Raw genomic sequence first — 23,127 nt, 5'->3', positions numbered from 1 at the left:
CTGAAATGTTTCTGAAAAAAAAAGACAATACACATGGAATAGTTTAGATCTCTGTTAGTTCAATGTTCTGTTTAACTATTAAGATGTTTCTACTATTATTCGTTTGATACTTGCTATTTTATTTCAATGATAGATTAGTAAAGATTAACTTAACGGTGGAGAACTGATATGTTCTATTCGACGAAAAGGGAAATCCCCTTTTTCGATACATTATACGAGGTAACACGAAGTTGTGAGATACTCATTTCATGATTATGAGTGACCGAAGCATGTATAAAACTCGGAGCAATAAACGATAGGTCTCTATCTTTGTAAATCTATAACTGAGTACGGTTTATTCTATTCTAGACGGAAAACCTCTAAATTAAGTATAAAGTGATAATAGTTCACCAATATATTGTGAAAAACTTCATAAAGTTCGAATGGAATCGCGAACGAAATTGACTAGCTGCTTAAGATGCTAATGTAGGCTCGCAAGCAACTTCAGGATGCATAAAATACCGACATAGACTCTTGAGAACTTTGAAGTGCAGAAGTTTCATGCGGTTTAACTTTAAATATTTCTTCCCACCACTTGAACATGAAATTGGTCACAAATTTACACGTTTCTTGCATAAGTTCAAAATTTTCCAAATTTTTAAGTACAGGAGAGAGAGAGGGTACACAGAAAATTGGAAATAATCTTTGACTTCAAGACAAAATTGACGTATTCCAACAATAATCAGGCCTGGCCACCTCCTTGCGGAAGCTGAAGCTTAAACTCACCCGAAATGAAGATGCAGAACTCTGTCACGACAAAATAAATAAATAATATAGTTGTGAACAATTCTTAAAAACAACAGTTAAAAAATATCATAAATATATGCACGGAAAGTTTTTACACGTTTTCATCTAATTATACTTTGAAGGAGCATTGTTTCATTCCTTATCATGATTTCAATGTTCTACTTACTAATCAAGTGACTTTATTTAATTTTTCAAGTAAAATCACTTTCAAGAATTTTCCCCGTAACGTGGGTAGATCACCTTAGAATGGTGCGTTGCGGCGTAAGATCTACCACCACATCAAATTTCGATCTTGTTAATGTTTTCATGCCTAAAGTGGCCGATCTGTGGTAAGCAGACATTCAAGGATCGAGATTTGATGAGTTTTTTTTTATTGTTTTGTTACTAATCCACATTTTATTTCAGGAGTAATCAGGTAAATGTTTCACATATTTTATAAATGCTTATTAATCATGATTATGATTGTTTTTCATACAAATGTATAACAAAACATACACAACACACACTCACATACATTACATATACCTACATATCTCAACAAATATTGGGAAAGGGAGGGACCATCAGGGCACCCGATTGAAGCGATTTGGACAGGAGCTTGGAACTGCCTCCTCCTTGTTGTTAACATTTCGTGGATTGAGGGCGGGCTCTTCGACCCCATCTATTGGGAGTATTCTGTCAATCGAGGGCTTGATTTTGCAGTTGTTCGTGAGAACTTTCTTCTGGAAGGAGATTCTTTTCCCCTGACGCGGGTTTCGCGCAAGTGTCTCTGCTTGCGGGTCCGCACAACCCTTTTTGGCCCTTCATACAGGAGAATGACTGACCACTAACAACAGCACAATCTTGATCAAATCGCTTTTCAGATTATTCCAGTGCTATAGGCAGCTAGCTGCCTTGCTACAATAGATGGTAGAACAATACAGAGGATGGCCAAAATGTTTGGGATAGGCAACTTTTTTTCTCTCACAAAAAAATTCAACATAATATAACTTTTCATAGAGTGCATCAAAAATTCTCAAATTTTGACTGTTTGTCAACCTGTTATATGTGCATCACTGGTACAAATGTGGGCTCGATTGGTTAATCTTTCGCAAAGTTAGAACCGTTCGGGTAAAACACTATTTTTTAGACAACTCATTTTTGAGTTGTCATATCTCGGAAACCAGTGAACCGAATTGAATGAAATTTTGAACGTACACTAACAATATACAAATGCTTCACAAACTATTTAAACATAGATACTTTTTGAACGTTGAAAAAAGTTATCATGGATTGACACTTTTTGGATTTTTCTCGAAAAAATGTATTTTTTTTACGTCAATGTCAATAAATTTAAGTGTTGATGTCTAAAGATTTTCCACTTCTGTTCTCAAGTTATCTTTAATCAGATATATTAGAACCTATTAAGATTAAAGGAAGAACACATTTAGTAATTTTTGTGTGGTATTGTAAATTTCACTTATTTGTCTCTATATGGGTAAAAATTTCAACCCGGTATAACTTAATTCGTCGTGAGAAAATATTACATTTTATAACGTTGAATTAAGTATCAATATATTGTTGATAAACGTTAAAAAATTCATTCAATTCGGTTCACTGGTTTCCGAGATATGACAGCTCAAAAATGAGTTGTCTAAAAAATAGTGTTTTACCCGAACGGTTCTAACTTTGCGAAAGATTAATCAATCGAGCCCACATTTGTACCAGTGATGCACATATAACAGGTTGATAAACAGTCAAAATTTGAGAATTTTTGATGCACTCTATTAAAAGTTACAGCATGTTGAATTTTTTTGTGGGAGAAAAAAAGTTGCCTATCCCAAACATTTTGGCCACCCCCTGTATCATCAATATCATCATAAAATCACTTTCAAGAATCAATGTAACTTTTTAATCTAATGTCTTGTCTCTTGTCCAATGTTCGTAGAGAAAATCATTTCACTTGCAATATTAACATTATATGTTGTGCAGTTATCAAAGGAGAAATCATTGTATAAAATTTAATATCTTTGTAATACAAGTTTTTTGGCAAATGTTACATTTAAAAAGTTCAGCAACTCGTTGTAGAACTCGCGCTCAGTACATCATCTTTTTGTAACCCGAACTTAAAATATAATTTAAAATTAAACAAATAGAAAACCTAATCAATGAGTTCAATAAACTGCCTATGTGGTGATTGACTGCATTTACCAGCACATGTTTTATTGTAGGGCGGGGCAAGATGAGCACCCTAAGGATCACGTTGAGTTTATTGAAAGTGAACACAATTTTTCATAATACCTCTCAGTAGTTCTTTTCTATATCATGTTTTCTACCACCCATAAACATGGCAGGGTTTAAAATTCACAATAAGGATGATTTATTTGACTAAACAAAAAAGATGTTTTATGGTCAGTTCGAACATGCTACGGGGCAAGACGAGCACCCCTACGGGGCAAGAAGAGCGCATCATTAAAATTTCAATATTTTAACAATAAATTGATTATACAGTGATTGAAATAGTAAACCTTGTTTATAGCTATGGTTTCACGTTCTAAAATTATTATTTTTTTTCGATTATTGAAAAAAAAATGCGGTTTTATAATACTTTATACAAAATGACCCGAAAAACAATAAACGATTATTAGGTTACTTATTTTTAGGAATTCACGCAACCAAATAGTTGCAGAGGATACAGAAACCTATATTCGGCACTATTGAGTGGATTACAATAATTTCAAAATATTTTCTATATTCCCATCAGGGGTGCTCACCTTGCCCCACTATAGGTAAATAACTCAAATTGAATAAATTTTTATGTTTGTTCTTAGAAAATATTTTCTAATGTAAATTAATATGCTTTACAGTAAGCTAGTAATGTTGGCTGATTACCAGAATTATGGTAAAAATTTGATTCTGACATGAAAACCTTATTTTATTCTGATGATTTCTTATAAGAAAATGCTAAAAATCCATTCTATTGACTAATTTGACGATATTTTTTAATTCGTTCATTATGAAGTACCTTTTATCAGGTTTACAAACAGGATGAACTTTATTCTAACGGATTCCCAACTAACAATCACTCATTTTACAAGCACCTTTACGACAAATTGATTCAGCATGATGCTGAATAACATTTGGATAATTTTCAGGCACAACCTTTGTTCGGGTTTTGTTCACACAAATTTGGAGAAACTGTAAAGCATAGTGTTGTGTACCAACTGAAATGTTTGTTGTTTAATCGTTTTACAAATACATAGTAAAACTGTTATTCAGCTTTAGCAAAAATGATTAAAAATAGAAAAATGCAAAATTTTTTAATTTTCACGAGAGTTTATGATTGGAACTTAATGCTGTGAACAAATATTGTGAAATAATAACTACACATAAATTTACCTAAATCCAGATTCGAACTCGAGACCCGTCGATTGCCAGCCGCATGCCTTCCTATCTGCGCCATCCTAGAGATGATGAATTGCAGCGCGTAAATCAAAACATAAACTTCCCGTGGTTTAATAATGATCAGACTCTGACTCCTATACAGCAGTGGTGAATTAGCACAACATTATGGTTAACGACTGAACAACAGATTAATTCAGCTGATGTTCGGTAAAAAACACGTGTTTTTCATCATGTACTCTCAGACGAAGTACGATGAAACGAAAGCGCTTATTTGACTTGTGAAAAACACATTATTCAGATACATGTCCTAATTTTTACATGAACTTAACAAGAAGCAGAAAAAAGTCTTGTTAAACTATGTTGTAAAGGAATTACTGCGAGTCGAATAAAAATCTTATTAAACGCTTGAAAAGTGTTTTAAATTATCATTATTGATACCAATACGAAAAGTTGAACATTGGCTACTTTTTCAATTGAAAAAGCATTTGTACAGTAATATGTACAGCATAATTTTAGTTCAGCTATAATTACCATTATAAAGCAACAATTCAGCATGCATGCTTGTTTGCGGCTGGCGATTGTTACTTGGGTTATGAAGTTGTTTGGGCAAAATTCCTCATAAAAGTAGTAAAACGGAGGGGTGCTCTTCTTGCCCCGGGTGGCCATCTTGCCCCGTCCTACCCTATCTGATTTATCGTTGATACTTTATCGTCTTAATCAATCTCCAATATTAACAACAAAGCAGAACGAAAATAAACATACATATGTACCTATGCCAAGACCTATGCAGATACCATACCCATTCATCACTATATCGCCATTTCAAGCTAAACCCAAACATAAACACCAGATAAAGACTCAAACTCAGTGGCTTGAAGCAAGTCAGGAATGCCATTACAACACATAATGAAAATAAATAAACCATTACTCACATAAACCCGTTCTGGTGTACTCCGGAGCAACCGAATTGCCCTTTCTCCGCCTTCAAGCCGGTAATGAAGAAGCAAAATAAAGAAAAACAACACCGACACAGCTGTTCCGCACAACAACAACAAAATGCACTATGCAAGGCGCGCAAAAACAGATGATTTTCTTCGGTCTTCTTCGAAGCGGTGTTGTTCACTGGTTGAGTCTCCTCGGTCTCCTCAGCTCCACATCGATAAAACACTGTGACCCAATGGACTGGTATAATCGTAATCCGAATAATCCGCACAGCACTGACGATGGCTTCTATAAAACCCCGTTCCCGGTTCCGCTTGTTTAAAAACACTTATTTTGTTCCTATACCCATCAGAGTAGGCCGCCCCGCGGAACGATGAAGCCGTACAAAATAAATCTACTGAATCGTCGCATACGATTCTAATTCATAACCATTTCGTGTCATCGAAGCAGGCTTCGAGCTTAGGAACTAGATCAATAACAGCGTCCTTTCTGATGGGGTGATTACACAATCATCGACACCGAACAATTATGACACTGACACTCCGGTTTTTGGATTTTAATTCCTGGTCCTACTGCCACTTCAATTTCCTCTATGCTTTGTTGTGTACCTATCTAACCATCTTTTGATATCCCACTGGCTGGCACACAATTCTGTTGGTACGCGAGTACGGAGCGATAAACACGTACACGCGATATGTATTCCGTCCGAAGGAAAACTGAGCAAAAAATCTATCCACCGGGAACCCACAGGCCAACGCCGCAACGCGCTCACCAATCTTGAGGGGAAATGATTCAAAATGTAATCGTGGGCGGATTTATCGAGCGATTTTCGATATAGAAGATTTCTTTGGAAAATTTGTTCAGGCCTGCAGTCTTAAAAACTTGGCCAGCGAGTTTATTTCCGTAGCTCAAACGTTTCGATCCCAACTTGGATCGTCATCAGGGAGCAAACGAATAATTCATCATCTCTGTCCCTGGCGAAGATCAAAAATGAGATCGAAACGTTCGTTGGAACTAAGAAAACAAATTCGCGAGTCAGCAAGACAAGCACACAAAAAGTGCATTTTACGCCACGTTCTCCCGTGAATGAATGCACCGCCACATGCTCAGATCTATCGTTGTTCACATCGGATATCGCGCGTCACCCACCATGGCAACAGCATCAAACAAACGATGATCCACCCCAAAAGCGCAACATAAAGCGATACCGGGAAAACATTGGATGCTCTCTTGCACGCCGCTCTCTCTCTCTCTCACTGTTGCTCTCTTGATAGAGGCACGCTAAAATGCTACAGTGCAGCGTTTTGTCGGTTCTGAGCACACTGTGGGCTGATGAAGCAAATGTGAACAAAATGTGAGCTTTATTTCGTTTTTTTATGGTTATGAGTTTGTGGTTATAGAGCTTGCTGACGTTTATTCACCTCTCTCTTTCAAGCATGCAGGCGGGATAGGATTTGTTTTCATCGGGAAACCTTTCCCGATGAAAACAAATCCTATCCCGCCTGTATGCTTGAAAGAGAGAGGTGAATAAACGTCAGCAAGCTCTATGGTTTATGATTACTATAATTGCTGTGATGCATTGAAATAAATTTTGTTGTGGAAACTACCGATTCCATAGTAAAATTACTAACCGTACCTATGATTCTCAACCGACAACAAAATCTGTTAAGGTAACTGAAATACACTCCCGTTCAAAAGTTTGGGGTCACCCCCTCAAGAACATGTCATTTTTTTAGGCCCATATCTCCGTCAATTTGCGTCCGATTTCAAAACCCTAGGTTTCATTCAAAAGATAATAAGTCAAAGAAACTTTGAACATGATTTAAAAGAAACTTTTTCAAAAAAAAAAATGTATGTAAACTTAACCCAAATTTGTCAAATTTTCTAAAAAATGAATATAAACTTACGACAGTGTCACTGGAAATTGGGTCGACCAAATTTTAAGATGAGAGCGGTAATATGACCCATTTTCAATTACCTTTCAAGTGCTTTTTACAGAACTTAGCTAAAAAATCTAGAAAAAAAGTTATTAAGTAAATTAATCCTTGATGTCATCGACCAAAAGTTTGGGGTCACCCCTCATGTATCGGCCAAAAGTTTGGGGTCACTTTCGTAAAACATGGAAAAGTGATTTGGTGATATCTTCGTCATCTACACGAAAAGAAATTTCCTTATTAAATGTATAAGAAAATGTTATACATTTTTGCCATTTGGCATTTCTAATATACCCTATGCAGAAATCTAATCAAAAGTATAAGGAGCAAAATTTCAAAAGTATAAGGATATCTTATACCAGTCATAAGCTTTAAATTATGAATAGTATAAGGTACATGTTATGGAACATATAAGGACTTATTTTGATCGGTTTCTTCTTCTTTTTCCTCGATTTTTCAATAATGTGGATAATAATACCAATACTACCATTATATTTACAAATAATGAACGAAAAATGCGTGATTATTATTAGAAGTCACTATTTTATTATAAATACAAAGAGCCAAGCATTCACTTCAAACTTCCGTTTTGGGAGCAGATGGAGCACACTGTCCGTTGTGTAGCCACCAACAAAAATCTGCAATCGTCGAAAAAAGCATTGCGCCTCCTCATCAGCCTCTTTACAAGCCTCCGCATTCCTATAATTCACGGGAAAATGAAATTAAACTCAAAACCAGAAACCAGGATAGAAACTGTAGTATTTACCTCTTCAACTCCATGAGAAACAAAAGAAGTGCAGTGCGTCCTTCGAACAGTCCTCCGCCATTGAAAATATTTTCAAAGCCAAAACACAATAAAAGTATAAGATAAGCCTAATATATTTTCGCCATTAGACTGGAGAGATTAAAAGTATAAGTTTTCGTTATACCTCTAATGAAGCATATTAATAAGGGAAATTAAGCAAGCTTATGAGAACCATAAATTTATATGTTATGAATCATAAAAGTTGTTTCTAATATAAAAAATAATTAAATTTCTTTTCGTGTATAGTTCAATTTTAATTACTTTTGGTTCATTTCAAAGATAGTTAATTAAATTTACGTTTGATGTCTTTAACTTAACGTATTTAACGATTTTTGTTTATAAAAATTTTATGTAAAGTTAGCACATTTCACCACGCTTCAAAAAATGAGGCAACTTTACGTTAAGTTTTACTATGTACATATATTTCAACAAATATGTGTGGTTCAATGTCTATGCAGTAAGTATCATTCATTTTGTTTCAAATAAGCCAAGAAGAATTAAAATTTAATGAAAGATGACAAAGATATCAACAAATCACTTTTCCATGTTTTACGATTAGTGACCCCAAACTTTTGGCCGATACATCGTTTTGAGGGGTGACCCCAAACTTTTGGTCGATGACATCAAGGATTAATTTACTTAATAACTTTTTTTCTAGATTTTTTAGCTAAGTTCTGTAAAAAGCACTTGAAAGCTATTAGAAAATGGGTTATATTACCGCTCTCATCTTAAAATTTTGTCGACCCAATTTCCAGCGACACTGCCGTAAGTTTATTTTCAATTTTTAGAAAATTTGGCAACTTTGAGTTAAGTTAACATACAATTTTTTTTGAAAAAGTTTCTTTTAAATCATGTTCAAAGTTTCTTTGACTTATTATCTTTTGAATGAAACCTAGGGTTTTGAAATCGGACGCAAATTGGCGGAGATATAAGCCTAAAAAAATGACATGTTTTTGAGGGGGTGACCCCAAACTTTTGAACGGGAGTGTATGTATGCTTGACATTACAATGCATTGTAGAAAATTCAACTAAAAGAATAGTCGTCTCAACAACAAAACATTGCTATTTTTTCCAGGACACGCATTTTACAACACAGTATGGTTAAAAATACAATGCTCATTTGTTAAATTAAGATTATTTTTGGTAATGTTAACTGCACTGCTAGTTAAGTTGACAGTGTTTTAGTCACGGTTTTAGTGGAATAGGCTCCTAAAGCCCTATCTGGATTCTTGTTCTAAACCACAATATATGGTTCAAGAGTACATTTTTTTTGACGTTTTTATTAACCGTAGTTGAAAATATATAATTTTTATTTTTTTAGCCTTTTGTCTCGTCCCTAGCTTATAACACATACTTTGAATGATTTTTTTTTCACCGTGTATGTCAGATAGAAACATTTTTGAAATCCCAGTGCGAAAAATGTCGAGCTCTGTCACACAAGGTTGACCTCAAATGTCAAAGTAGAACTATTTACCATTTTACTTATTTCAAATTTTCTCATTATTCCTTTGTTTTTCGAGTTCGAGTAAACTACAATTCCGATTAGAATACCATGCTTGATCGTATTATTCAATATAAGCGAGATTTCGTCTTTAATTTTAGGACCCTATTAACTGGAAATTGTTGTCGGTTGAGAATCATAGGTACGGTTAGTAATTTTACTATGGAATCGGTAGTTTCCACAACAAAATTTATTTCAGTGTGGACGAACCTTTCGCTTAGCTAAGCGGAAAGACGGCATTTTAGCTTCTCGATTGTTAGAATGTTCCGTCTGGCCATCAGAAGGTCGTCCACGTTGAGCACCATGGTGCTGCAGATAAGCTTCATTGCCTTCAGTGTTGCACACGCGGTTGGACCGTGCGGAATACTGCGGCTCCGTGGTCGTGCGGCTAGGGTCGCCAAGCTCTTAGTCGCATCGTGCTGAGGGGCGCGGGTTCGATTCCCGCCGCAGTTGTCAGGAAAAGTTTTCGGCTGTGCCACTGGGCGTTGCATGCTAGTCCGTTGTCTAGTGTCGTATGCTTCCTTCAAAGAGCGAAAAGCTCACTGGAAGCATTGAACGTGTCCGTGTCTTTTAAAGAGTCACGTTGAACAGCAACTTAGTGCCTGTTTTAGCCCGATATAGAAGATCTCTGCAGCTTACACACGCTTTCTGGTTTCACCTTGTGGTATTTTCACGTATAAATTTTTCTTCATCACTCCGTGGAGTAATGCCGCCTTAACGTTCATCTGATGTACTCGAAAGCCACGATGTATCGCAACAGCCAGCCCCACGCGTACGGTATACAGCTTGGTTACTGGTACGAAGGTATCTTCGAAGTCGATTCCAAGACGTTGCAGGAAACCTTTAAGGAGAAACTTCAGAGAATACAAACATAGCTGCCACAATGGCCGACTTGGTCCCCTACTCAGGTTTTCAAGAGCACCAATCTTGAAAATTTGCAAACAAATGCTATCGATTTGTAAAAGCTGCCTCTTTTTGGAAGTGAGCAAAGCCAGGAAAAACAAGTGCGGCTTGGTTCGATGCTTTGTTCGTCAGATTTGTGCCTCTAAAGTTTGTATGAAAAATTGCAATGGGATTTCTTGATGTTTCACCTTAACCACCAATCGCGAGTTTTCTTATGCCAAACCGATCGACCGGTCTCATCCTTTTTGAGCCTGAAAATCCCGGCAGGACACGCCAGCTGCTTCTACAAATTATTGATCTTTACAGAACGGGGATCATCCTGGTGGTTCCAGAGGTCACGGTAATCACGGGTACTAAAGGGTGAGTCGTTAATTATTGTGCCACCCTACCTTCAACTGATTCGCAAATTGTCTACAGTTAACGAAATGGAACCAAATTTTTACAGTAGTTTAGTATATGTATGCATTTCAACTTTTTAGTATAGGCTCAAATTTAGGATGCGTTTTAGTGAAATTCACGACATTTTCAATTAACGCCCTCCATGTGGACATGTTCAGGCTCCACTAGAAACAAATAATTAAAGCTCTCTGGTTTGTTTATGCGCATCGTACCTGGTTTTTACCCAGCTCCAAGCTTATGTTTCACTGACAACCGTTCCTGAAACCTATTGACGAACATTAAGATAATCCGATAATGTATTGTTCATTAATTGTTCCAAGGCGCGATACCATGATTTTAGATTTTAGCATGTGATTGTACAACATCTTTTTTAGAACTGTTAACTAAATTTATTCTGTATCAACCGGAATCTCACTGATAACTGCTCAATCCATTATATGTAAACAATATTGTATAAGGAGAAACTGTGCAAAATTTGGTAGATTTTGGTGAAGTAAGAAAAAAGTAACGTTAGTTTGAAAATGGCACAATAATTATCGACTCACCCTTTAATATCATCGTACGCCTCAGGAATGTCTGAAATATAGTGAGCACCAACAGCACTTGTTTTAAATCCAGTAAGATAGTCAAAGAAAATATCCGAAATAGACGCTCACGTTCACTACACCTCTACGACAAGACAAGTTCGGATCTAATTACGAAGGTCTGGTTCCGCTGCTTCTCCTTCATCGGTGACATCATCGATTAGAACTTCATCTCCATGATCGAAAGGATCTACCGGAACAGATTCCTCGTCAGGTTGAACAGCTTCCGGTGGACTACTGTGATTTTTTTCTTCCCCCTCTTGCTCGTAGTCTTTCTTCCGCTCGACATCTTGTATCATTGGCTCACCAAAAAAGTTTTCTTCGTACTTGACCTCACGAGCAATCAAGATTCTCCTTCCGTCCTTGTGCCACAGTCGGTAGCCGTTAGGCGCGTAACGATCAGCTGGCAACTCTCCGCGTCGAGCTTCTTATCCTTCGTTTGTTGAATTCCATTCTCTGGTTTCTCTGGTTGAGAAATACTCACGTCCTCGTATTCCTCCTTGGTCCGACCAGCGATAAGAATGTCGTCTAGATACGGTTTGACGGCCATCATGCTGTCAAGGCCACGGTGGATGTTGACCGTGAGTAGCTTCCGCGATTCCTAATCGACCTCGACATACATGTATCGCGTCCCTAGCCACGGGACGTTCACTTTCACTATTTCACTAGCTTAACATCGATCCGCGACTATTTCACTTTACTTAACATCGATCCGCGGGAACGAGGTGAAGACGCGCACTAACTCGAGTCGCTCACATAGAGACTCGAACTTGGACTTTTCTCAACAGTAATCTGGAGTAATCCAGTTGGGGTACAATTCAGAAGACAGATTTGGAATAGTCGATAGCTTGAAAGGTGTGTACCAGTCAGGGTCGAGTTCAAAATCAGAATCCTTTATTCATCAGATACACTTGCCCTTTTATACATTTGAAGGTTCAATACATTTCAAGTTTTAACATAACAAATAGCTTAATACATAGATGAGACGACTGGAGTGACAAATAACCAAAAATGTTTATGGTTTGTTTTACGTTAAGCCAGGCGCTAGGCTTGCAATTTGATCCTTCCACGCCGCATGCTATCGGCCCTCGTACTCCTCGTACCTCACAAGTAGAAGTGGAGAAAGAGTCGATAGAACGATGCACTCGTGGTTAATGACTTCCATATGTTCTGTTGATATTGCATAACAGTGCGCTTTTGCACTTGTTTGTTATTTTCAGTGTGGGTATGATTGGTTTGCTACAGTCGGTCCTCAATGTTGTGGCATTTACGTTATTGGTATGCTACACAAGTAACCTGAAGTAACGTGATCCGGCCAGTTCCGCAAAGAGTTCGTCAGGATGACGAGTATTGGAACTGCCCAGTCCGAGAATCGAACCAGAGAAATGATACCGTTGTTCTGGAGCCTTTCATGTTCTTCATCTACCTTGAGGAGCGCACCGTACGCAACAGGTCGCTTCGGGCAATAAGAAGAACGTGCATCAGGCTGTACAGCTTCACTTGCGCTTTAGTGCACCTATTCAGCGTGGTACCCGATTTTGGTCACATTCCTGATTGTCCTGCACGGTCTGAAACTCGGCGAGGTTGAAGAAAAGCTGTTACAGATGTTCGCTCGATGTAAACGCTTTAACTGCAAGTCCGCTAAGTGCAAAAATTTTGCAGTTACTTATCGCACCGCTATCCGTCAAAATCAAATGTCAAATGTTTTTCGGATGCACTTTTGTTGCAATGCGACAGACAGACAGACAGACAGACAGACAGACAGACAGACAGACAGACAGACAGACAGACAGACAGACAGACAGACAGACAGACAGACAGACAGACAGACAGACAGACAGACAGACAGACAGACAGACAGACAGACAGACAGACAGACAGACAGACAGACAGACAGACAGACAGACAGACAGACAGACAGACAGACAGACAGACAGACAGACAGACAGACAGACAGACAGACAGACAGACAGACAGACAGACAGACAGACAGACAGACAGACAGACAGACAGACAGACAGACAGACAGACAGACAGACAGACAGACAGACAGACAGACAGACAGACAGACAGACAGACAGACAGACAGACAGACAGACAGACAGACAGACAGACAGACAGACAGACAGACAGACAGACAGACAGACAGACAGACAGACAGACAGACAGACAGACAGACAGACAGACAGACAGACAGACAGACAGACAGACAGACAGACAGACAGACAGACAGACAGACAGACAGACAGACAGACAGACAGACAGACAGACAGACAGACAGACAGACAGACAGACAGACAGACAGACAGACAGACAGACAGACAGACAGACAGACAGACAGACAGACAGACAGACAGACAGACAGACAGACAGACAGACAGACAGACAGACAGACAGACAGACAGACAGACAGACAGACAGACAGACAGACAGACAGACAGACAGACAGACAGACAGACAGACAGACAGACAGACAGACAGACAGACAGACAGACAGACAGACAGACAGACAGACAGACAGACAGACAGACAGACAGACAGACAGACAGACAGACAGACAGACAGACAGACAGACAGACAGACAGACAGACAGACAGACAGACAGACAGACAGACAGACAGACAGACAGACAGACAGACAGACAGACAGACAGACAGACAGACAGACAGACAGACAGACAGACAGACAGACAGACAGACAGACAGACAGACAGACAGACAGACAGACAGACAGACAGACAGACAGACAGACAGACAGACAGACAGACAGACAGACAGACAGACAGACAGACAGACAGACAGACAGACAGACAGACAGACAGGGCAGCAGGGACAGGAGTCCAGGGGCTTGACGAACCCCCCTCTGCGAGTCGGGTGGGAGCTTAGGAATTATTTCTTAAGCGAAAAAACTCCATACATCCGTATGGATTACCACCTTTGGCACTTCTCTCGAGAAGTGACCGAGCTCCTCCCAGTTAGCTCAAGCAGAGGATGCCTAGGATGTGGTGGGGGTTCAACAGTGGGCTCTGTTGGATCTCCATAAAAAGCCACACATCCGTAAGCAACTCCGTACAAGCGACCTGGTACCGCTTTCAAAGTGCCTTAGCCCAACAATTGGAGTGCCAACCGGCACATCAGGATCGATGCCAGTAACATCCTGATTATGGTATACTGGTGAAGGCGTATTACAACGGACATGTTACGAATCATGGATAGGATGGCGATGTTGGGCTGACAGGCGTGTCATTCTGCTCCCTGAGTAAGGAAGGGTGATACCGACTTGAAACGGCGAGTGGGCTCATGGCGCGACTGCCTCCGTCCCGGTAAAACCTTGGCAGGCCTCCGGATACGTTCGAAATCTGTCCATCAATTCTGATGGGTACGTAGGTTCGGATGAATCATTCCCGATCTATGCTGATCTGGCACTGAACCCGGCCCCCATAAGGGTCCGTGTCAACCCTAGCATGGCCTCACTGCCTGCAGGCATAGACGCTTGCAGGTATAGATAACCATGGGATCACGAAGGCGACTACGTACGGCGGATGGAGATAGCGGCTCGGAGGGGGGACCCTGAAGAATGGAAGAAGATAAAAGTCAAAGCGAAGTAGGAGCGGCAAATCCGTTTGTCAGAAGGGGTTTAACGCGGACACCACCGCCGCAAACCCAACAGGTGCAAACGCAGCTCGAACAAGAGCAGGAGCAACAGCAGCAGCTACATCGGCAGCAGCAGCAGCAGCAGCAACAGCAGCAGCAGCAACAGCAGCAGCAGCAACAGCAGCAGCAACAGCAGCAGCAGCAGCAGCAGCAGCAACAACTGCAGTTCAGTGTGTGGACAAAACCACCAAAACAACCGAGGGTGGAGGCAGCCAAAAAGCTAGTGGACGAGCTTCACGAGTATGTCGACAAGAGAAGCAACGTCCACAAAGACATCAAGGCGTTGGTGATCAAGTTCCACGGCGCTCTTGGATCGGCTGTAAAGGAGTGGAAACACGTAGTTCAGAGAGCAGAAGCAGCGGAGAAGGAGTTGTCAGTGGCCAAGACTGCCATTGAAGCAAGTCGCGCGGCGGAAGCGCGAAGGGCAGAAGTCAACACGGTTGCGAATGAAGTGAACGTAGCGAGAAGTATTCCCCCAAGGATGCAGACCACGCCTTACTTCACACCGAAGAGGCAAAGGGCATCGCCTGGAGATGCTAGGCCAGGTGGCTCCAAGAAGCACAAGGAAGCTAGTGTCACTGAAGTCCAGCCGACTCTCGAAGCAACTGACGAGGTAAACAGCCATAGTTCTTGGCAGGTCGTCGGTAGAAAGAAGGGAAAAGCGAAGAAGAAAACCAGACCCGAAAAACCTAAATTGGTCAGGAGGAAGAATAAGGGCGAGGCTCTTATCGTTAAAGCAAGCGGCGACTCGTACGTGGAGGTCTTACGTGCCATGAGGACGAATCCGAACCTCAACGAGCTAGGAGCAGACGTGAAGAAGATCAAGTGTACCCGCAACGGAGAGATGATCCTCTTGTTGAAAAAGGAACCAAAAGCTAGCAGCGTTTCTTACAAAGAGCTAACCGAGAAAGCTTTGGGCAACATGGTGGAAGTGAGAGCCTTGTGTCCAGAGGCGACTATTACGTGTAAAGACCTGGATGAGATCACGTCGGAGGAAGATATAAGGCTTGCTTTGAAAGAGCAATGTGAGCTGGGAGAAGTCCGGATGTCCATCCGCATACGAAATGGACCTTCCGGTACCAAGGTGGCAGCGATTAAACTACCGATTGATGCTGCCAACAAGGTGCTGAGGATAGGAATCGTGAGAGTAGGCTGGTCCGAGTGCCCACTGAGTGTCTCTGAACCTGAAGTGTGCTTCAGGTGTCAAGAGTTCGGGCACATCGCACGGTACTGTAAAGGGCCGGATAGAAGTAATCTATGCAGAAGGTGTGGAGAAGAAGGCCACAAAGCGCAGGGCTGCAGCAAGCCTCCGAAATGCCTGATTTGCGCAAACACGAAGGATAGCAGCAACCACGCTACAGGAGGCACGAAATGCGCGGCCTTCAAACGAGCGAGTACAACGAAACCACAGTGGAGATAGTACAAGTAAACCTCAACCACTGTGATACAGCCCAACAGTTGTTGTGGCAATCAGTTGCGGAACACAAGTGCGATGTCGCTATTATCTCTGAGTCCTACCGTATTCCACCAGGAAATGGGAACTGGACGTCAGACAGAGCTAAAACAACAGCGATATGGACAGTGGGAAAATACCCCTTGCAAGAAGTGGTGTATACCGCAGATGAAGGCTTCGTGATCGCCAAAATTAATGGCGTTTTCATCTGCAGCTGCTATGCACCTCCAAGATGGACAATAGAGCAGTTTAACCAGATGCTGGACAAGCTAACTGAAGAGCTAACGGATCGTAGACCTGCTGTTATAGCCGGTGACCTCAATGCTTGGGCGATCGAATGGGGCAGCCGCCTTACAAGTCCAAGAGGGAGCAACCTCCTAGAGGCGCTTGCCAAGTTGAACGTCGATCTTGCCAACGAAGGTACTATCAGCACCTACCGTAGGGAAGGTCGAGAATCCATAATAGACGTTACTTTCTGCAGCCCTGGACTGATCAGAAATTGGAGAGTGCACGAGGGATATACCCACAGCGACCATCAAGCAATCCGATATCGCATTGGGCGCGATCCACAGGTGGTATCAGGCGGAGCGCAGGTAAATGAGCGGAGGTGGAAAATCGCGAATTTTAACAAAGACGTGTTCGCGGAAGCGCTGCGGCTGGAAGCTGTAGTTAACCCCAGCGTGGACGAGCTGATTGCGCTACTATCACGCGCGTGCGATGCAACCATGCCGAAAGAGGGCAAGCCAAGACACAGTCGGCCCCCAGCTTATTGGTGGAACTCGAAGATCACCGACCTACGAGCGAACTGTCACCGAGCTCAGAGGAGAATGCAGAGAGCCCGCAACGACGCTGAAAGAGCAGTTCGCAGGCCAGCTTATACGGCAGCTAGAGCTGCACTTAACAGAGAAATCAAGCTCAGCAAAAAGGCATGTCTAGAAGAGCTTTGTCGGAACGCAAATTCTAATCCGTGGGGAGACGCCTACAGAGTAGCCATGGCGAAAATAACCAGCTGTACCACCGGAAAGGTGTCCGGAGAAGATGAAAGCCATCGTAGACGCGCTATTTCCGCAGCACGAACTGACGGGTTGGCCACCCACACCGTACGGTGCTCAGGAGGATCAGGAAGCGGAAGCTCGAATAACCAACGAGGAGCTGATAACAATAGCAAAAGCTCTTAAAACAAAGAAGGCTCCGGGACCAGACGGTATCCCGAACGTAGCGGTGCGAACAGCAATCCTAACGAACCCGGAACTATTTAGGATTACGTTTCAAAGGTGTATCAATGATGGCAACTTCCCCGACATATGGAAGCGCCAAAATCTTGTGCTACTGCCGAAACCAGGGAAGCCTCCTGGAGATCCTTCAGCATACAGGCCAATCTGCCTGTTGGATACTGTCGGCAAAGTGCTGGAAAGAGTGATCCTCAACAGGCTCACAAAATACACGGAAGGAGAGCACGGCCTGTCCGATATGCAGTTTGGCTTCCGGAGGGGTAGATCCACTGTCGATGCCATCCGAACGGTCGTGGAAGCAATGCAGACGGCGCAAAATCAAAAGAGAAGAGGTAACCGCTACTGCGGAGTGATCACGCTGGACGTGAAAAATGCGTTCAACAGTGCTAGTTGGGTTGCAATCGCCGATGCGCTGCACAAACTGAAAGTTCCCGAGTACCTCTGTAGCATTATGAGCAGCTATTTTCAGAATCGGACATTGATCTACGATACTGACAACGGGAGAAGAAGTAAAACCATAACAGCGGGAGTTCCCCAGGGATCCATTCTCGGTCCGACCCTCTGGAATGCTATGTATGACGAAGTACTGAAGTTGCGCCTCCCCAGGGGCGTGAAGATTATCGGTTTCGCGGACGACGTGGCGCTCCTAGTGATCGGTGAATCATTGGAGGAAATAGAAGTGCTCGCCACGGAGGCGATAGATGTTGTCGAAAACTGGATGCGGGGGAAAAAGCTGGCCCTAGCTCATCACAAGACCGAGATGGTTTTGATAAGCAACCGAAAGGCGGTACAACAGGCGAGAATTTCGGTCGGAGAGTGCATCATCGAATCGAAGCGGAATGTGAGACACCTGGGAGTTATGTTAGACGATAGGCTAAACTTTAATAGTCACGTCGACTACGCGTGTGAAAGGGCTGCAAAGGTGATTTCGGCACTATCTCGGATCATGCCCAACAACTCAGCGATCAGCAGTAGCAAGAAGCGACTACTGGCAAGTGTGTCCACATCGGTGCTCCGATACGCAGCGCCTGTGTGGGTGACGGCACTACAGACAAGGAGGAACAGATCTCGGCTGAACAGTACGTTCAGGTTGATGGCCATGCGAGTATGCAGTGCGTACCGTACAATTTCGTCAGAAGCAGTCTACGTGATAGCCGGAACTATTCCCATAGATCTTCTACTCGAGGAAGAAAACGAGTGCTATAGAGATAGAGGCATATCAGGAGTCCGAAGAAGAGCCCGAGCTGACACCGTAAGAAAGTGGCAACAGCAGTGGGATAACGCTGAAAACGGTAGATGGACCCATCGGCTCATTCCGAACGTTTCAACCTGGTTGGATAGGAAACACGGGGAGGTCAACTTTCACCTGGCACAGTTCTTGTCAGGCCACGGATGTTTCCGGAAGTACCTGCATCGATTCGGGCACGCAGAGTCCCCACTTTGCCCAGCATGCCCGAGTAATGAGGAGACACCAGAGCACGTGCTTTTCCACTGTCCCAGATTCAGGGCAGCACGAGACGGGATGTTAGCGGAGAGTATCACAAGCCTAAGCCCCGACAACATTGTAGAACGAATGTGTCGGGAAGAAAGCACCTGGAATGCGGTGAACAGGGCTGTGGGACAGATCCTGTCGTCACTGCAGCAGAAATGGCGTGAAGACCAAAGGGCATCGGATCGCGATCGGAGTAGGCTAGATCCACCGTCGGGGACTAGTCCGAGTAGTCGTAACGCTCTGGTCTTGGGTCGTCGGGGCGCCGGTGAACCGGAAGCCACCCTCCAACCGGAATCATCGAACCGACCTCGGCACCTGACTGGTCGGGATCAAACCACCGTGTTCGGGAGAACTTCCATCGCCGGGGAACTCTCCGTCGGAGTAGGCTTGCTCCACCGCCGGGGACTAGGACGAGTATGTCGCGAGAAGCACCAGTGAATGGTCGTCGGGGCGCCTGTGAACCGGAAGTCACCCTCCAACCGGAATCGCAGGACCGACCTCGGCACCGATCTGGGAAGTATCGGTTCGGAAGATCTTCCATCGCCGGGGAACTCTTCGTCGGAGTAGGATAGATTCACCGCCGGGGACTATCTGAGTAATCAGCGCCCGTGGAAAACCACTGGTTCGGGTCGTCGGAGCGCCAGCGTACCGGAAGCCATCCTCCAACCGGAATCGCCGGACCGACTTCGACACCCTGCCAATCAACATCGAAGGAATACGCAACGCGAACAACGGTTTCGGGAGATATTCTACCGCCGGAGAACTCTCCGTCGGAGTAAGCTAGCTCCACCGCCGGGGACTACGCTGAGTCGCAAGAAACTACGTCGAATCAACCGGGTTCGAGTCGTCGGGGCGCCAGCGAACCGGAAGCCACCCTCCAACCGGAATCGCCGGACCGACCTCGGCACTCAACCGGTTCGCCCAGGAAAAGGTCAACGAACGCAGCGAGAAAGCCACCCGAAGTAGAAGCCACCCTCCAACTGGCATTGCCGAACTGACCTCGGCATTCCACTGGTCAACTTGGAGAGCAGCAGCAGTATGTCAAAGCTCACGAGAGCGCAGCAGTTAAAGCTACGTGATTAAGATAAAGCTCATGAGAGCGCAGCAGTTATGTTGGAGATAAAGTCAGCGATCTAGCGTGACTAGCTATGCCTGATAACAAGTGAAGTGCATGAGCACAGCCCCCCCGAAGTAGTCGCTTCTAGTGGAATCCGGGGGAAGCAGGCACTGTAGACCTTGGTGGAGGTTAGAGGCGTAGGGTTCAGAGTTCTCTTCTCTGTTCTGAGTTCTGAGGCCCTCACGAACTGGCACGCGATGGACGAAATCGGTAGCACTGGTCATGCTTATCGAACGCGTGTCGGGAAGGCGTAAAGGCTTTACCACCACAGACAGACAGACAGACAGACAGACAGACAGACAGACAGACAGACAGACAGACAGACAGACAGACAGACAGACAGACAGACAGACAGACAGACAGACAGACAGACAGACAGACAGACAGACAGACAGACAGACAGACAGACAGACAGACAGACAGACAGACAGACAGACAGACAGACAGACAGACAGACAGACAGACAGACAGACAGACAGACAGACAGACAGACAGACAGACAGACAGACAGACAGACAGACAGACAGACAGACAGACAGACAGACAGACAGACAGACAGACAGACAGACAGACAGACAGACAGACAGACAGACAGACAGACAGACAGACAGACAGACAGACAGACAGACAGACAGACAGACAGACAGACAGACAGACAGACAGACAGACAGACAGACAGACAGACAGACAGACAGACAGACAGACAGACAGACAGACAGACAGACAGACAGACAGACAGACAGACAGACAGACAGACAGACAGACAGACAGACAGACAGACAGACAGACAGACAGACAGACAGACAGACAGACAGACAGACAGACAGACAGACAGACAGACAGACAGACAGACAGACAGACAGACAGACAGACAGACAGACAGACAGACAGACAGACAGACAGACAGACAGACAGACAGACAGACAGACAGACAGACAGACAGACAGACAGACAGACAGACAGACAGACAGACAGACAGACAGACAGACAGACAGACAGACAGACAGACAGACAGACAGACAGACAGACAGACAGACAGACAGACAGACAGACAGACAGACAGACAGACAGACAGACAGACAGACAGACAGACAGACAGACAGACAGACAGACAGACAGACAGACAGACAGACAGACAGACAGACAGACAGACAGACAGACAGACAGACAGACAGACAGACAGACAGACAGACAGACAGACAGACAGACAGACAGACAGACAGACAGACAGACAGACAGACAGACAGACAGACAGACAGACAGACAGACAGACAGACAGACAGACAGACAGACAGACAGACAGACAGACAGACAGACAGACAGACAGACAGACAGACAGACAGACAGACAGACAGACAGACAGACAGACAGACAGACAGACAGACAGACAGACAGACAGACAGACAGACAGACAGACAGACAGACAGACAGACAGACAGACAGACAGACAGACAGACAGACAGACAGACAGACAGACAGACAGACAGACAGACAGACAGACAGACAGACAGACAGACAGACAGACAGACAGACAGACAGACAGACAGACAGACAGACAGACAGACAGACAGACAGACAGACAGACAGACAGACAGACAGACAGACAGACAGACAGACAGACAGACAGACAGACAGACAGACAGACAGACAGACAGACAGACAGACAGACAGACAGACAGACAGACAGACAGACAGACAGACAGACAGACAGACAGACAGACAGACAGACAGACAGACAGACAGACAGACAGACAGACAGACAGACAGACAGACAGACAGACAGACAGACAGACAGACAGACAGACAGACAGACAGACAGACAGACAGACAGACAGACAGACAGACAGACAGACAGACAGACAGACAGACAGACAGACAGACAGACAGACAGACAGACAGACAGACAGACAGACAGACAGACAGACAGACAGACAGACAGACAGACAGACAGACAGACAGACAGACAGACAGACAGACAGACAGACAGACAGACAGACAGACAGACAGACAGACAGACAGACAGACAGACAGACAGACAGACAGACAGACAGACAGACAGACAGACAGACAGACAGACAGACAGACAGACAGACAGACAGACAGACAGACAGACAGACAGACAGACAGACAGACAGTAAAACTTGAACAAGAAAACGGTTTACTTGACGGTTTATTGAAACGTAAAATACGAGTGGTCGCTAAGAGTGCAGTCGAGTGGTTGTGAAATAGGGTATTGGATCCCTTCTTAAGCATGTGGCTCCCATTTTCATCCTACGAAAAACAAAGGATTGAAGCGCTGTTTGTTCTGTTTCTTATTTTTGTATTTTTTGTTAGAAGTGAGCACCCATGTAAGCAAAAAGAACGGAATCAATCGGTGCCGTAATCGCTTGTTTTCGAATATGATGGATATGGGAGCGTGAGATTACTGATGGCACACATACCCTACTAATGTGTAAAAAAATGACATGACGATCGTTTCAAAAACTCTCGGACCACTTCGTTTTCAGTTTTGAATTATACCGAAATATTTTAAAGTTTAATCCCATTGCCTAACCATAGAATAAGTTAAACGAGGTTTAAAGTTTAACCCTCGAGCGATCACGCTGTTGTATTTTGTAGCATTAATGTGGTGCTGATGCAGGTAGTCAACCGCGCGAGTTACGGAAGGTTAAAGCACTCTCCATCTCCTTTATGCAACGTTAGATTGTCAGACTTCGGAAGGATACATGCTGTATCATACAAGCATAAAAAACTAAACTATGACATCTTGCCAGATGAAGCTGGCAAAAACCTTAGGGTGTCCAAAAACCCCTTTCGTATATCCATGCTGGTCGCAATATTATCAACATAATCAACACAGTGACCCATCTTGCCTGCCACAGCCAACTCAACGATTTGCATAAGTGTTCGCAACAATGCTCGGCACAAGTTTAGAAACACTG

General features: G+C 43.4%; 1 protein-coding gene across 1 annotated transcript in view; it reads left to right on the top strand.

The window, feature by feature from the left end:
* Positions 1-23,127, top strand: part of LOC109402074 (uncharacterized) — a 40,267-nt gene that overhangs the window by 16,588 nt on the left and 552 nt on the right. The window lies entirely within an intron of this gene.

Source organism: Aedes albopictus, chromosome 1 (assembly GCF_035046485.1).
Source record: "Aedes albopictus strain Foshan chromosome 1, AalbF5, whole genome shotgun sequence".
Classification (NCBI taxonomy): domain Eukaryota; kingdom Metazoa; phylum Arthropoda; class Insecta; order Diptera; family Culicidae; genus Aedes; species Aedes albopictus.
This window is presented reverse-complemented; position numbering and strand designations above follow the sequence as displayed.